The 17,490-nt window shown below is 41.6% G+C and overlaps 1 protein-coding gene across 39 annotated transcripts in view; it reads right to left on the bottom strand.

Moving 5' to 3' along the window:
* ZBTB20 (zinc finger and BTB domain containing 20) overlaps positions 1–17,490 on the bottom strand; it is an 816,455-nt gene that overhangs the window by 116,374 nt on the left and 682,591 nt on the right. The window contains exon 1 of one of the 39 annotated variants that reach the window (XM_059164057.1): positions 7,057–17,467. The exons of the other annotated variants lie outside the window; for them this stretch is intronic. The gene's annotated coding sequence lies outside the window, so the exon portion shown is untranslated. Of the gene's footprint in view, positions 1–7,056; positions 17,468–17,490 lie in introns of those variants that run through there. 39 annotated transcript variants of the gene reach the window in all.

Raw genomic sequence — 17,490 nt, 5'->3', positions numbered from 1 at the left:
GAATTAAAGCCCTCTGTGGCCAGGATGCCACAGAGAGAGGGCAGGCACTGGACAGAGGTTGCCAAATGATGCCACAGTTTTCCAACCCCCTTTATACCACATATAAAAATCATTATTCTGAAAAAACTGTAACTTTCCATAATATCTTCAAATGCAAGAAAAAGGTGCACTCTAAGATGAAATGTGATGTGAGAATAATTTATTATTTATTATGTTACAATCCTTTATTTATAATTATTATCTAACTATGACACTGCAGGCTTTCAGTGCCCCCTTGGTAATCAGGAGTTGACAACATGCCACTCTCACTGCCTTGTTAAAGAAATAAAAAAGAGCAATTGAGGTAGACAGGGATTAATTGCATTGTAATAATAAGAACACATGACCGATATCCCAAAATCAACAACAAAAATGTCAATAGCGAGGTCCTAAGACCCTGGGTCTTTGTTTGATTTTTCCAAACTCAGGGCCAAAGGTGAGATTTAGGTTGTAAAGGGCCCTCAAAAGATAGCACTGACAGCCTCTGCAGGTGAGCCTTTTGTGAATCAAATTTGTGGCTGGGGTTCTACAGATTCACCCATGCTGGAAACAGCACTCACATCAGCTTTCCCTGAGAGCCACGCGTGGGAAGGAAAGGGTAGGAAAGGAAGCATTAGCACCCCAAATCTCCAGTCATCTTCGACCACTGTGACACGGGTTAGCTGAAGGCCACGGAGAATAACGGACGAGCAGTCCTCTCTTTCTTATACAGACAGAAGAGGTGGGGGGAAACCACACACTTGTATTTTGCTAATGTAAAAGTCCCAGTGGAAACATTAGCACTCAAAGACATTAATGTGGATTTAGGACACTCCCTGAAGGATTTTGATTCCATTAGAAAAAAAAAAAAAAAAAAAAAAGACGGTGACAGATATAATCCTGCTTTGATATGTTTAATGCCATTTAAAGAGAAACTGCACCCATTTACCTCCGGCCGGGACACCAAGAGTTCAAAAAGTGAAGAATCATTCCTCTGTGCAAAGAAAAAGCTTGGAAAATATTATGTGAAAATTAATTTGGCATGCTTCTTTGAAATTTTAGATTTCTGGGATGAGCAAATGGGTACAGTTTTCTTTTAACTGTTTTTGAACACCATGTGTTGAGAAGAAAACAACAGAATGGCAATTGCTCATCCAAAATGCTAACTTGTGGCATGGCACAGTCAAGATGGCCTGCCACAGCCAAAAAGCAGGTGTGCGCTATGCCTCTCACTTCAGTAGCGCGCACGCCACATGGCCCCGCTTTCGGCAACCTCTCGCATTTGCTTTTGGAACCTTTCTGAGGGGGACAGTAAACATGACTCAACAGAATGTCTAGCCTAGGAGGGACTGGCTCCCCCGGCTTTCTGGGAGACAGATTCTCTGAGGAAGAACCAAGGAAAAACAGGAATAATTTGTATCTATTTTGGAATTCTTTGCCATATCACGTCCTGTGACCTAGCACGAAAATGACTGGTTTCAGATCAGTCTGTGTGGATGAAATTTATGATTTAATCAAGTTAGAGAGGAATGGTGACGCTTTTGTGTGGCTGGAGAGAACCGATGAAATCGGCCGTCTCGTTTGGGCTGAGGACACAGTTCACGGGGCCGATACAGATTATAAGCACCTAACATGATAGCTTAGAGTAATAAATTAGCCCCTCACCCCTGAGCTTCATGAAAAAGTTCAAAACATAAGATGTACGAAATTATTTGGTCCGCTGGGATGCCAAAGCTTCCTCAATCTACATTATGAATCTATTATGCCTGTTCCAGGAATTAAAAGTTTTTTTTATACAGACATAGGTTTCATTAAACTACGTAACAGTTCTATGAGGAAGAGGAGACAGAAAAAAAAAAAAAAAAGAATTTCCACTGCCCCGTAGGAAGCTTAAGAGACCAAACTGAAGCTCTGAATGAAATCCCAGGGGGTGCCTGGGCGGTTCAGTCATTAAGCATCTGCCTTCAGCTCAGGTCATGATCCCAGGGTCCTGGGATGGAGCCGGGTATCAGGCTCCTTGCTCAGTGAGGAGCCTGCTTCTCAGCCTCCCACTCCCCCTGCTGTGTTTCCCCTCTCGCTATGTCTCTGTCAAATAAATAAACTCTTAAAAAAAAAAAAAAGGAATGAAATCCCAGGACAACTGTACTGTGGGGGTTGACAGGGTCTGAACATAAACGTGTAGATGGGACTCAAAATGATGATTTTAACATAAAGAAATGGGGTATCGCTGCTTTATTCTATGATTTAAATTAATCACTCAATGATCATTTATTAAAAGCCTACTATGTGCAAATACTGCCAGCCAAGAGTAGGGAAGAATTAAACCTATAAACACTAAATTTGAAAAAAAAAAAAAAATCCTTACCTTTACAGATACAATTGAGTGCTGTTCTCTGTAGGCTAGCTCTTGGGCAGGCATTCATGGAGTTCGAAAAGAGTTTGCTGCCAAATCCTTGCATGCTATTGTTAATTTGACTTATTAAAATTACTGTATTTACTATGTACCTTTTAATTCTGCTGGTACTTTCTAGGTGTTGGAGGGGATACAAACTGTGTATAAACACAATCTCTGTATTTATGAAGCTGACTGTGCAGTGGTAGGAGGAATGAGACACATATAAACATACTCTGGTAGAGAACAGTATGTAATCAGTGCCACATGAGACATATAAATAAGTGCTTTAACAGTTGGGAAGAAGGAAGACCTTCTGGCTATGGAACAACCCCTCCACAGACTTGCTAAAATGGTTCAGCACACTAAAAGGAAGGGTCCTGGACCATGCTTCAAGTTAACTAGCCATCACTGCACAGAGGGATTTAGCTGGACTGTGAGGGGAGGGATATGTACTCTGTGTCCACAGCACCTCTCACACTGAATTGTCTATACTATAGCTGATGTTTACCGAAAGCGTGCATGGATGAAAGAGAAGTCCACGTGGATGCCAGGCCGGGTCAGTATCCCGCATCAGTCCTAGATCTAAATGATCATCAATGCCCTATTAGAAGCTGACATTGTAATGACATGATTTTCTTCCCATACTTGTGTGAAAAGTTTAGTCCTTTACCCACTCTAGAGGGATGGAAGGTGTGAGTCAGGGTTTCATCCTTCCAAGTGAGGAAACACTTTGTCCATGGTATAGGTATCACAGTGTCTGTCAGAACAGCAACAAATGAATTCCCTGCCAGACCCTCAGGACGGTGAGTCAGAGCGCATGCACTCGAGAAGTGATGACAGTGAAAAAGGGGCACGACTCATGTGTGGTGGTCCTTACAAGAAGGCAGGTCCCTTGCGCGAGGAAACAGAATTTGGATGTCGTGGCTTCTAGATCAAGGTTCTATCTACAGAACCACCTTCTTTTTCTATTTTTCTTCTTCTTGGGGATACTCTAGCCCTTTGCATCATAAATAGTGGCCTTCTGTAATTGATGTGTATGTGTGTGTATGTGCGTGTGTGTCTATTTAAGGGGGAGGATGGCATTACTGATGTGCTTTTGTAAAGGATTCAAGGTTGTCTGGATCCTCAAAGAATGCAATTGGAAAAAAAAAACAAACGACTGTTTCTTTGATTCAATGGTGCTTACATTTGGGCAGAGTTTTCTTTTTCCATCCTCAGATACAGTATTTGAGACAATCTGCCCACAATGGAAAGCTTTTAGAGCTTCAAAAGTGTAGGCGAACCAAATCAGAATTAATCTCTGTGAAAATGGAGACTCAGGCACATGGAAAAAGTTTAGAAAGGAATCCAGGCAAGAGGCAATCCCACAGAAAGCTGTCTGACATCTTTCCCAATTCCAGGTGAGCTAGAGCATGACAGGTAAGGAAGGGGCGTGAAGAGTTCTAGCCCCTCATATGATCCATTGTCTCACCTGCACACATAGAACTGGGGTCTCTGTTGCGAGAAGGTCCAGCTGATTTACTTCCCTGTCCTGTGGTCTGACTGCGTGAACCTAACTAAGGGAAGGCTAACTAAGGGAAGTCTAGGCTAATTGGGGCCAAGATACAATGGCCAATAGCTATTCACTCAAAAACATGACCAGATCAGTCTGCAGGGTAGCTGCAGCAGCAGTGTTTGCTTTTTTTTTTAATTTAAAGATTTTATTTATCTGAGAGAAAGAGAAAGAGGGTGAAAGAGCATGCAAGAAGAGGGGGGCGGGGGGAGAGGAGACTCTCCGATGAGCTGGAAGCCGGATGTGGGGATGTGGGGGCTCCACTCCATCCCAGGATCCTGGGATCATGACCTAAGCCAAAGGAAGACATTTAACCCACTTAACCGACTGAGCCACCCAAGCGCCCCATTGCTTTTATTATCATATTAAAAGCTGTGCATTTTTGGGGGGCGGGGGGGGGGGGAAGCTCTTAAAAAAAAAAAGTCCTTGCGAACCACGGAAGCACGAATGATAGAAGGTAACAATGATCACCTCTGAATACTTGGTATGTGCCCAGCAGGTTTTTTATATGTGGATTTCTTCACATATGCTCTCTATTTGATCCTCATACCAACTAGGAAAGATTTATATTTTGCTCCTTCTCTTTGTAAGGAGTTTAGGGTTCAGAGAGGTTAGGTGACTCTCCTCCCGTCACACAGTTAGAAGGGGCTAAGCTGGGACACAAAGCCTGTGCTCTTCTCTGTGCCTTGTGCTTTTCGTGGCATGGAATCAGTGTTGGAGGAACTCTGCCCAGCATCTCTGGTTAGCAGAGTGAATTGCTTTTATCATTTGCCAACATGTCATAGAAAAAAACCAACACAACAAAAAAATTAAAACTCCTGGCTCTAGGAGATTTCCTATCTACCACCTGAAATTTGGCTTGGTTTCGTATTTGAGTATCTGACAATCTTATAGAAAGTCTAACAAGAATGAAGAATTTTTCATTTATGCCAGCTCCTACATTAGTTAAAAATCTTCTTCCTATATAACATTGTGCCCAGGGAGCTCTCTCACGGCCAGAAACTCATCTGAAAATGCTGAAAAGTCAGAATTTGGGGCCTATCCGAGGACTAATGTTACCAGCTGTGAGTCGGCTTGAACATCAGTAATATGATATTTCCCGCTACAATTTGATTTGGTTAAAATGTGTTTGAAGTTCACCCTTTTATTAACTAGAATTACCACCTCCTGTAACTGGAGGGCCCCTGAGAGCAGGCTACTAGTGCAATCCAACCTCCCACCTGCCATCAGTGCATTTCCTGGCAACAAATACTATTAAATTGGTAACTACAGAAATAGGTCAAAATGTCTTTTCAATAGTTGCTAATGTTCTCCTAATGCTCCATCGCCTGCCTTTGATTCTCCTGCTAACATTTTCTCTCACATCACAGCAGCAACAACTAGTGAAAAGAAAAGACTAGAACGTGGAGAAAAGCTCACAGAGGCAAACGGAGGTGCTCTTAGGAGTTCCCCAAATGGTTGGAAAGAAGAGCTACATCTTCCTCGTGGCTGAGGGCCCCAAACTCAGCTCTGCGTGTGAGTTGGGTGACCAGGGGAAAAAAGCCACGTCCCATCTAAGTATTAATACCCATCTCTACAAAAGAGGAAACTCAAGGTGACTGATTATTCAAATCTGCAAAATGCTCTGAGTTCACAGGAGGTAGGAGCCTTGATTTGTCACAAAGCAGTCAGTTTTAAACTTATTTACTCTACTTTCATAACCATACCCATTAGGGCCTTGACTATCCAAGATAGAAACTTATTTTCATAAAAAAAAAAAAAAATGTTGGGCACCTGGGTGGCTCAGTGGGTTAAGCTGTTGCCTTTGGCTCAGGTCATGATCTCAGGGTCCTGGGATCAAGCCCTGTATCAGGCTTTCTGCTCAGCAGGGAGCCTGCTTCCTCCACTCTCTCTCTGCCTGCCTCTCTGCCTACTTGTGATCTCTCTCTGTCAAATAAATAAATAAAATCTTTAAAAAAAATGTTACTATGACATATTTTTGTAACAGAGACCCTCTGCAATCATCTGGGGTTTGATTATTCACTGTGTAAACCTACATTTTTTCCTACTCTCTCGCTCACCCAGGAAGAAAGTTTGCTTTTCTGAGTTCACATCACATAAGTGACCAAAGAAGATGAGGGTGGGTGGGTACAGTTTCACGCGTACTTGGGGGATTCGAGGCAGAGGAGTTTAGCTCAGAAGGGACAGCCACCTACAGTAAGCAGGGAGCAGACACACCCTTGTTAATAAGGGTCGGTTCAATTTCCAACCCTTCTTCTGAAATGCAAACATCCTGTAGGGTGGTTAAGCCATTCACATACCTCCTGCTCTAAGCACTTCAACCTGGAGAGAGCTGCCTTGGTTTCAAGCTTTGAGCTGGAGCTAGGGGAAAGGATGGAGAGGCAGAAAAAGGAAGTCAGATTAACATACGGACTGTGGGCCCTGGAGGCAGAGGAAAAGAGGAAGGGAGTGGCTGTGATTGAAAAGGACTCAATTTCCTTTGCCATTTTTGCCCTGGGCCTTGTCTAGAGATGCCAGGCTGATGAGTAAAGCTTTTGGGCTCTTCTGCTGTGCCATGGTCGTGCTGGTGCTAGACACAGAGCAACGTTGATTTAAAAACTTGCAAACTTTGGCCTACCTGGTTCAGGCAAGGATGGGGTATTCCAATCTACAGTTTAAAGTTACAAAGACTACACCGTCTAGGATCTCTCCACCAGATTCCTCTGCTTTCCTTCCTTTCACAGGAAGGGAGAATAAACCTAGGGAAAAGAGGGTGGGGGGAAGGAGCCGGGAGAGGTGGAGGAAGCTGACCCTTCCTGAGTTTCTGCTGGGAGTGAGGCTTAGCATTAAGTGAGCCTCTCTCTGGATCCTCCCAACAACTCTGGAGGCATTATCAGTTGTAGGCAGGATTTTAAGAGGTTCAGAAGCTAGCTAGCCTAAGGAGACCAGTCGTGTTCTTTTTCACACATAACTCCCCCTGCTCCTAGTTCCTTCCTCCTGCATATTTCCTCCTCCACCTGCTTATGGACACTTAGAAATTGGTTTGTGGACCATTCATTTAGAATAGATATTTTAGGAACATTGAGGATGCCCTGAGTTGTCAAAAGCATACCTGGCTAAGACTCCGGAGACTTGGGTTCTTCTTGTGAAAGCCTGGTTCTAACGACTATCACTGTGGACAGGTCCATGAATCTCCAGGGGGTCTAATCCAGACCCATCTTAAAATTCTGTCATTCACACTCCTCGAGGTGGTAACAGGGGTTGGTGTGTATGTACAAAATTTAGCAAAAATCACTATTATTAGGTGCCTTAAATAGACTAAAGAGAGGAACTTCATCCCTCTGATGCCAATTTGCAGCAAGAAGGATGAAAGCATTGCTATGGGCTGAAGGCAGGAGAGGAAGTAAGAAGGATGGAACACAGAGCTCTAGTGGGCTGCAACGGTGGGAGGCTAAGAGACAGAGAAGCCCAGGATCAGAGCTGGGAGATCAACTTGTTTTTAGAATACCCTGTTGTGTCTAATAGCATAATGCTTGGGAAGTCCTAGTCTAAGATAACCTAAATGTTCCATGTTCTTTTTTCAGTCTCAATGTAGTGGTTGACACCTATTTTAATCACCCAATAAAGGGCAAAGACTTCACTACCACAACTATTTCTTCCAAGTATCAACCTCTAGCGAAAAGATACTTGGCTGAGACAAGACTACTGAGTTTCTGATTACAAGACAAGACCATCTTGATTATAATCATCTCGAGTTGTCTGGAGGATGGAAAGAGTGATGGGTTCTTCGGAACCACATTATATGGACAGAAATCTTCTAAGTTTAACACAAGAATTAGCTTCTGATGAATCAAAAGAGGATCATTTTCAGTAAGAAAAGACATGTGCCTGTTACCTTCAGTGGGCATGCCAGGAAAACTGAAATTCCACATACGACCAGCTACATAATTTGTAGGGCTCAAGGCAAAATGGAAATGTGGGGCCCCTTATTCAAAAACCATTAAGAATTTCAAGACAGCAACAGCAGAGCATTAAACCAAGCATATGGCCCTCCTAATCATGGGACCATGAGCAACTGTACAGGTTGTGCGTCCCAGGAAGGTGGTCCTGATTCCAGTTACTGTTTTCACGAAGCCAAGGCAGTCCCATAATTACCAAGACCAAAATTAAGAAAGGTGCACTCCTGCTCTCAAAACTCTCAGTCAATTCTCTCTTCCTAGGGTAAGGACGCAAAGGAATCCTGCAGCAAGGATCAGAAAAATCTGGGGTCTGCCAACATGTTTGATAGATTGCAACGGCACTGGCTTCTGCTACACTTGTCACAGGCACTAATCCCCACTTCTGTCACAACCCAAAGATGCCCAGGATATCAATGTCTGGGAATTGACACATAGTTTCTGAAAACACAAATTTCCGGGAAAACACACAGACACAGACACACACACACACACACACACACACACACACGCATGCACACACAGACACACACACACAACAAAACAAGCAGAAGTTCCTAAAAAGAAGCGGAGTTTCCTGGATGTAAGTAAGTCTTGTCCCTGATATCTTTCTGGCCTAACCTTGAGCAGTTCTTGAACAAGTGCACACAGGCTCAAAGCACAGGTAAGTTATCACAATGACTCTTTTCAGTTTGGGGAAAAATACAAGAAACAGGAGAACCTGGTCATAGCCCAGTAGAAACTCCTTGTTTCACTAACAGTATGTTTTCTCCCTCTCTCTCTCCTGATTGTGCTAAATTGGAACTGTGACTTCACTTTCCATGGAAGCCAGTTTCTCTTTCCTGGATGCTTGTAACAGACCAGAGAAAAGCTAGCAGAGGGTACCTATCATGTTAACAATATCACATTTATTTATCTTCACCTGTCTCCCTCCCCCACCCCCCTGCCAAGTCATTGCCATTCCACTGAGGTCTATGTATAGGAAGCAGAGATTGAAAAAGAAGCAAAATGAACCCAAAAGTACAGTAGCAGTACAAAATAGATGAAAGTGGCCTCTTTTCCAATGTTCTTAGGGGCTTTATATAAACTAAGTCTGACTCTCATTGGGACAGACCCATAGCCTCGGCAGATGCCTAGAATGTCTGTATAGGTTAAAGCTTATCCTCTCCTTATCCTTGTCCCATTTTCTAAAAAATAACTGTCTGATATAGAGAACAAGCTCGTTCTTACGGCCAGAATTGTACTTTTATACTATACCTTGATTTAGGATTTTTTTTTTTTTTTTTTTTTTTTTTTTTTTTTTTTACTCTATCTATTGGCAAAGCTAATCATTTGTTTTGCTTAGTAGGCTTGTACTGACGTTAGTAAGGCCACACGGGTCCATAAGTAGATAGAAATGTGTTTGAATCTCTAATCATGCTTAGATTTCCAAAAGTCTTCCATTTCACAGAAGTGACAGAGGCTCAGTCATCATTTGCAAGTGTTTTAACGACTGGTAATTAGCTAAGGTCTTTAAAAAAAAAAGTGATTGACCTTCGCAACAGTTGCATATATGAAATCCCGATTTGTTTATTTTTAAATCGTTCTCCCCTGCTGTAAATAGATAACTATAATATATACATTTATATACATGTGTACAATCAGCCTTAGCAATACCGCTGTGAGGGAGATGAGGATAGATGGTTTTCTATTTATTTGACAAATGCACTATTACATAGCTGGGTTAAATGATTTGTCCTGTTAGGAAAGGTGGAGCTGGGCCCCCCCCCCCCCTTCCTGCCATCACAACTGCTCTCAATGTTATACCACTCTGGAATCAGGCAGCCACTATTGTTTTCAGGCTACCTGATTGAAAGGTGGGGCAAGGCAATTTTCCAAAAAAAGTTTAACTCTTTCTTCTCTTTCTCATACTTCCTTATTATCTCTTCCCTCTGAGATTATTATAAACAATTGATAAATGTGGCTGCTGTATGTTTATCCTTGCTCTTCATGGGCTCTAATGGGTTTTAGTTCTCAAGAGGGCATAAGAAAAAAAAATTACCTCCAAAATAGAGATAAATAAAATAAACAAAATAGTGATAAATAAAGCTGGGACAGTGGATTTGAGTTAATGTCCCTCATGGAAGTTGGTACAAGTGAGGTCTCGGACTCCCATTTCACAAGAGCTAGTCCAGAGCTCTGAAGGGATATAACAGGAGCGAGGGCTTTTGGAGGCAAGATCTGCTCATCGATACACTTGTTGTTCTCTTGGCATCCCAAAAAAGGGTCAGAGCTTTCGCTGCCTCTTTCAGCTTCAACTTGCTGCTCTCCACTGTACATTAAGGCTGCATCCTCTAAGTCCTGACCTTAGTCTTTCTCTATTTTGGTACATATTTGCATGTCACTTACGGTGCTGTATTTGATTTAAAAAAAAAAAAAAAAGGGCCTGACTGTTATTTGGCCAGGGAAAGACTATTTTGGTATTCTTTTTTAACTCCTTATTACCTCTTTTGCTGACTATTTGTGGGAATAAAAACTATCTTAGGTTTCCTGCCACTTCTCATGCTTCTGGTTAATGTTTCCCAACGTTATCTGGTACATTTGTAGGGAATACAATTTTATTTAAATACAACCTAAACAAAACATAATTGTGAAAGAAAACCAAGAGGGAAGAACATAGATAATGAATTTTGAAGTTAAATGTAGTAAGTTACTTAATTCTGAAATATCTGCCGTTCTCACTCATTTATATCATCAGAATGTAACACAGCTGACAAAGTGGTTATCCATACGAAGGTTTTTTTGTTTTGTTTTATTTTAACGAAGGGACAGAATTATGAGTCTATTTTTTGGTGATAAGAGCTCTCACCCCTGCAGCACACTAGCCCCTAAGCACCATCTGCTGTGCGAAGGCAGCTTCGGTGAGTCCTCCTGGAGGACACGGCATTATCAACATGATCAAGAAAGCTGCTTCTGTTTAGGACCCAGGCTTCGCAGAGGGTGGCCTCCGTGTCCTCAGAACCTTGCTGGCTGTCATCCCATCAGGTACCCAGTCTGCAGTTGCCACTCAGACGTGGAGAGTGTGTGCGTGGGGACGACACACAATGGGCCAGGAAGGGACACAGAGCTCTGTCGTACCAGTACATTTATTGTAAGGAACTAGTTATGCTGCAACGGCTTTGCTCTTTTATATTCCAGGCAACACGCCGGTGAATATAATTCATAATGAACATATTCAACATTTTCCCATCAGTTCAATACATTATTCATAAATATTAGAGATGGAAAAGACCTAGTAGATTACTGAGTCCAAACCGCCTTCCTGCACCTCCATTTCCCCCAACTGTTGATGCTAGCTCAAAACAACGGTAACAACAACAAATCACACAGGGAAAGCAACAAATTCACAATTTTTATGAGTAAAAGGGAAAGCTCCAAAGAAGAAGCCTGCCTTGAGAGTGGGGAGGTCTGAGGCTTTTCCTTCCTGCCGGTGTGGCTCACTGAGGACTAGGATTCTGGGCGGCTCTTTGCCGTGAAGACGGGCCAAGTAGGGCAATGCCCATTTTTCCTCTTGAGAATCCAAATTCAGGGGAAAGCCCCAGAGGCTATACCGTGTCCCGGGCTAAGTGCTTACTATCTGTCTCAACAACCTGGTGTGGACTCAGGCGTTCTTCTCTCCAGTTAGAACTTGAGATACTGACAATAATGATGAAAAAAAAAAAGTATAAATAAATAGAAAGTTAAAACTACTAGAGAATGCTCCCTGGGATTATCTGTACTATCAAGATAGGAAAACTCTGCAGATGCTACTGTCTCTCTGGAGGAATAAATGCTTGCATTTTAATATTCTCAGCAGCTGGTTCCTGTTGAATACCATCAGGATGATTCAGCCACCCACCAGGAACACCAGTAACAGCAAGTGCACACACAGAAATCTGCAAAACTTTCTTCTCTTGATGCCAACCCCATTACTCTGGCAAAGTGAGAGCCCTTTATTGAATTACCAGTTCTACTAAATGTGACCCTTTCCCCTCTGGAATACCAGCACACTCGGAAAGAAATGGAACTTTTGGCTGGGTAAGATGCAACATTCTTTCTGACTTGAGCATACCCTGCTGTCACTCTCTTGTGGCCACAGTCATGTGGTCTGCTCCTTTAACATGCTCTCATCATTCGCTGGAATCTTGAAGGACCAGTGAGGTCCGTACGTACCCCGAGTCCACCTTGCATGCCACGGCACTATTTAACGCTGGTTCTTTACCCTGGCCAGCCTCTGGTTATTTTCTCACTTCCATTTTTCAGAAGTTTCCCCTTGCCAGAGAATGTGGTTGCATGCCAGGACAGACAGAAATGTGTAGATGAATTGCGTTGACCATAGCCATCACTCATACAGAATGACCACGCCATACTCGTTAGATAAAAAGCCTAAATGGGCCCCCTTCTTCAAACAGACCAGATTAGATAGAAAGGGAAAAAAATGCCAAAGATGATAGCTAGCTATCAAAACTGCCTCACTGCCTCATTTTCAGGTCCCCAAAGGAAAATCTAAGGACATTCAACACAGAGTCAGGTGCTCTCAACAGCCATGAAAATATACGGCTGGAGAGGGAATCTATAAATGTAATGAATACACAATTGGCTTATAACAGATACAACTAAAATTAAATTCAGTATCTTGACCTGCTCTCCAAAGTGAAAGTTTCTAGTTCAGGCTACAGACAGAGGTACAACAAGCTCATTAATCATATGAACCAGGACTATAAGCTGACACTTCTGGGGATGTTGGGAAGAGCAATCCTCAGTGGTTGGGGAGTCCGTGGGGAACCCAAATGAGAATGCGGCACTGGCCACAAGCGGCCACTATTCTAAACTCCCAGGAAACAAAGTAAGGATCTCCGTTAGGAAGTAACAGACCCTACTGACTTGCACAAGAAGAATCAATATACTTTTTATTCAGTTCCTATTATGGAAAAGTCACTGCGTTTGTGTTTGTTGCTTGAGGAGATAATGAACTCCATGAGATCAGCCTAGGACCCAAAGAAGAATGTTGTTGGGAAAGAACTGCAGAGAAAGGAATATTAGTAACAGTAGTGGTAACAACAACAAGGATATCGGATGATGGCCACATGGCAAGCATGTCATACACTCCTTCATAAAATTCTTACACTGTTTCAGCAAGGTGGTTATCATTTTCCCACTTACACATGTGCATAGTGAGGCCCAGTGAAATGAAATGCATTGCCCCAAATTACATAGACCTGTTCCTTACGTTGCAAGTAAATTCTTAACATTACAGATAAATACCAAGATGACTAATCTATAAGACAGAATATGACAAGAGCCATTAAAAGATAGAGGATTGTAGAAATAACACCAGGAAAAAGGAAGAGGGATGTGAAAATGTGGCATGTGCTTAGGAAACAAGGATAGCCTGGTCTGTAATGCATTGAAACTTGTTGACTCAGCACCCTCTGATTATAACTCCTACTTTGATAAGATAATAAGAGACACCCATCTGTACAAAAAGATTTCTAGGAAGAAGGACATCTTTCCAAAAGATCTGACTACTCTTTCTCGTATTTTTTTCCTTTCTCTTCCGTTCTTCCTTTCTTTCCTTCTCCCCTTCTTTTTCTTTCTCTTCCTCCCTTCCTTCCTTCCTTCCTTCCTTCCTTCCCGTCTCTTTCTCTTTCTTTCTCCCTCCCTCCCTCCCTTCTCCTCTCTCTCTCTCTCTCTTTCTTTCTTCCTCTCTCTCTCTTTTGGTGGGCCCAGACAGAACAGAAATGAAATACAAAGTATCCCCGGAGGAGATATGAGTGTGAGGGGAGCACTATTAACAGCAGAGGGTGTCCAAAGAGTGCAAGATCTGGGTACATTTTCTTTTATTCCCCAGACTACCTGATCCTGAACACTCTATTTGCCCCTGCCCCATTACGTTAAGATTATTGGTACAGTGGTAGGAACCCAGAAGGATTGGATTCTTTGTTCTCTTCCTCAGTTACTTTGGGTATATCATCTACTCTTTATTTTTATAAAAATTGTGTTAGGGGTCAGAATGTGGTGTAGGAGCGGTAGCTAGAAAGCCAGAGTTCTAAGATAATTTACCTTTCTCATCTTGAGAAAGTTTTGTCACTTCTCTGTTTAAATTTTCCTATCAGCAAAGTAAGTGGTTTCAGCCCAAATAGCATTCTTAATCTGTTAACAACGCACCCTCCCGCCCCTTTCCTTTTGATGAAAATAAAACCTTATGCTTTTCTGAATTCTTTTTCACTCTTCTCTAGTTAGACCCCTGGTTCACAGAATGCACTGTACGGCACCACTAGTCAAGAGGAATTGGAGGAGCTTTCCTTTTAACTTGTTTTAAAATATAAGTCATTGTACTACATAAAAATACCAATTTTCTCAAATTCTACAGGGTGCTGGAAGCAGGTATTCAGTATTTGGTTTTTTTTTTTTTTTTTTTTTTTTTTCTGGAGAGTTTGCTCACCCCCTCACCCATATTGAGATATCTAAGGCTCCTTCAAGCTCTAAGATGCAATGATTATGATTCTATGATGCTGACATTTGCTTCGTCGACACTTAAAGCAGAGCTTTTCAACTTCAAACAACAGCATAACAAGTTGCTATAACAATTACACTTATATGAATCTTTAGGCAGATGGGGACAACAGCTCTTTACAACTAAAATCACACCGGACAGCCCAAGCTTTAGGAGGGTGTGAAAATTCTCAGCAAAGGTGAATTCTTCAGTTAATTATATCCTATAGGAAAAAGTCTTGCCTTCCCATTTACTTATAAAACTGACTAACTCTTTTTTTTTTGTTGGGGGGGGGTGTTAATTTTCCAGCTAACCACAGGCTGGAAACATCCACAGTAACTTTAATCACTAGTCCCCACTCTGTCGGAGTTCCCGTGTCTCACCCTCCTAACCTTGCCCGTTGAGTTCATCCTTACTGATGTAATCATACATGCTTCTTTGTAGTGACATTCGCCACAGTGCTCATTTAGAATTATCATCATTTCTACTGCACCCTAGGTCAACGAGATTAAATGTGCTTATGCAATTTGTTGTCATTTTAATTTTTTCAGCTAGGGCTTCTTCATCCAGAAGGACAATTTATTTTATCTGATCAATATGTAACTAGCCAGTTAAATGACTCTGGAAAAATTGGTAGAAAAATCATTCACTGGGGCAAAATCTTGTATTTAGAGTGGTTTTTATAAACCTGGACAGTGGCATTTCACTGACCTTGAATCCACAGGTCCAAAATTTATTAGCGTAAACTTAGTCTTTCAGTTTATTAAAGCAATAAACATAAAATATGCATGATTTGTATTTATGTGTGTGTGGAATTTAATAAACTCGTCGAGAGTCAGGTATTTTTAAAGAAATCTCTGGCCTGTTCCACACTGACTAATTCACCGATTTCCAGATAAAGCTGAAAATATTCTTTTTGCTGTGGCTTAAACTTTTTTTTTTTTTTTAAATAAATACAGTACATAGACTGTAAAGTAGCAATGTGGTTCCCTGTGACATTCTACATATTCCTTGACTTTGCTCTCTCTATGCTCAGGGGTCAGGGGATGCAAAATAAATAAATCCACAACAGTTTAAATCTAAGAATTTGGCTAAACTCTGAAAACATAGCCTAATAGACTCAAAAGCTTGGCATCTCATCATTGCTTTATATTATAAGGCTGACAATGCCACCTTATAAAAGATATATTCGTTTATTTTCCTGTTCGATCAAAAGTGAGGGTTTCAGGAATGGGAATGGATTACAGATCGTTCTCTCCTGGTTATTTTTGGCTTTAAGTATATTGATCATTTTATCATTTTCTTGTTTTAAACTGCTTTAAACACAGCACAAATGTTATTCTCATCATGCCAGAAATGGGTTTGGAATTGATTTTGAGTTTCCGTCAATTTTACTCTTTGCTCTCTGAGAGAAGTTTTTCACTTGCTTAAATTCGAAAGGATAGTTTTGTTCAAAAGATGTCAGAGTACAACCTTTAGAGATCCTCAGCTGGACAAGAAAGCTCACATTTTTCTACTTTACAGAAGAATAAAAAATCATGAATTTATTACCATGGACTTTATTGAAATTAGTGAGGAATCATTCATACGAATGCAATTTCAAGGGCTTCCTCCCTCTTTCTCTTCATATAAGTGTTCGACAAAAGCGTGTATCTTCTGAGAAGCCAGCCTGATTGGTCCAGGTTGGCACTGTTTCAGTGTTTGGCCTACGGCGGCTGCTTAGGAATAATTTTGTCTCATCCTCTCTATTTTCCTGGACCGTATCAGACTCAGACACGTGGTATGCAAAGGAAATCCAAGTCCCTTAAAAATGCTATTTCTTTGGGTACTAAAGCCAAGCTGAGTTCTACTTTGGCCAAATGATCTTATCAAGATTTAACAAGAGATATGCAGTAATATCTACAATCTGTGAGCAGACATTCACTAAGGAAGATAATTTACTACATACAGAATACATACAGAATACATATATTTTCCCTCCTGCAAGCAGGGAAGGACACGATCGAACTTATTCTATTGGTGCTGAGAATAACAACACCGACACGGATTTTATGGCAATTATTCATTTCAGTTAATTTAGAAAGAAATAAACAAGCAGTTCTTTCCATATTAAAACAGATACTGGAGATCTATTTTCAGTTATTGCTGAAAATATTTTGGCTTCCATAAAGGCACCTTACTAACACAGCTGCTTTGCCCTCCTCTGCGCTGTCACAATTCAGAATTTGTAACATTTCAGCCAGGTTCTCTAGACTAATTGGATGAAACAATTGCATTGCAGTGTTAAGATGCCTTTGCAGAATCAAATGAGAGGAGCTCTGCACAGTTCAGAGAGCCTGGAAGATCTGTAACGAACACAGCCCAAATCCTCCATGTTCCGTACATTTTTCTGCATTTAATGTAATAATCACTTGGATAGTAAGTGTTAGGATTTAACTTCGCACTTAGGACTATTAACAAACATAGGGAGGAATTTAGATCCACAAACTTCATTTCCCACTCCGGTCTGTCTTCTCGCCTGCACTATGCTTCGCGTTTCGGAACAAATGCCTCATCTCTTCTGAAAAGTGCCAGGAAATCTCCTCTCCAGCTCTCTGGGCCCTTGATTTTACATGTGTAGTAATGACACACCTTGAGACAGAGAGCCCCACAAGCTAGAGTGGGACGTTCATTTAAATACAGACTTAGGGGGAAGAGCTCCATCTACTGCATCAGTTGGATCACAGTTTGCACCCTACAGTTATCCCATTCACTAGTTTCAACCTCTCAGAGGCTCTGGAGAGAATGAAAAAGTTATAGCCCCCAAACCGCTTTGAGTCAGGCCCTTTTGAGTATTTCCCAGATATTCTGAGCCCCTTTCCTTCACCCTTCCCAATCTCCAAAGCTTTCTATATTTCAGAATAAAAGAAAAATGGGATGCTTTGCTATATAAACCATCCTTGGAAAGAGGCAGGAAGCCATGGGTTACTGAAGGAAAAGCCCTATAGAGCGAAGGGGGAAAGCAATAGAGAGAAAATCACTCTACCTGGCTGGCTGAGCAGCCCAGGTAAAAAGCAAAGAGAAGCATAGCCTACTT

Source organism: Mustela lutreola, chromosome 2, assembly GCF_030435805.1.
Source record: "Mustela lutreola isolate mMusLut2 chromosome 2, mMusLut2.pri, whole genome shotgun sequence".
Classification (NCBI taxonomy): domain Eukaryota; kingdom Metazoa; phylum Chordata; class Mammalia; order Carnivora; family Mustelidae; genus Mustela; species Mustela lutreola.
The sequence above is the reverse complement of the archived record's forward strand: the minus strand, read 5'-3'. Positions and strand labels throughout refer to the sequence as shown.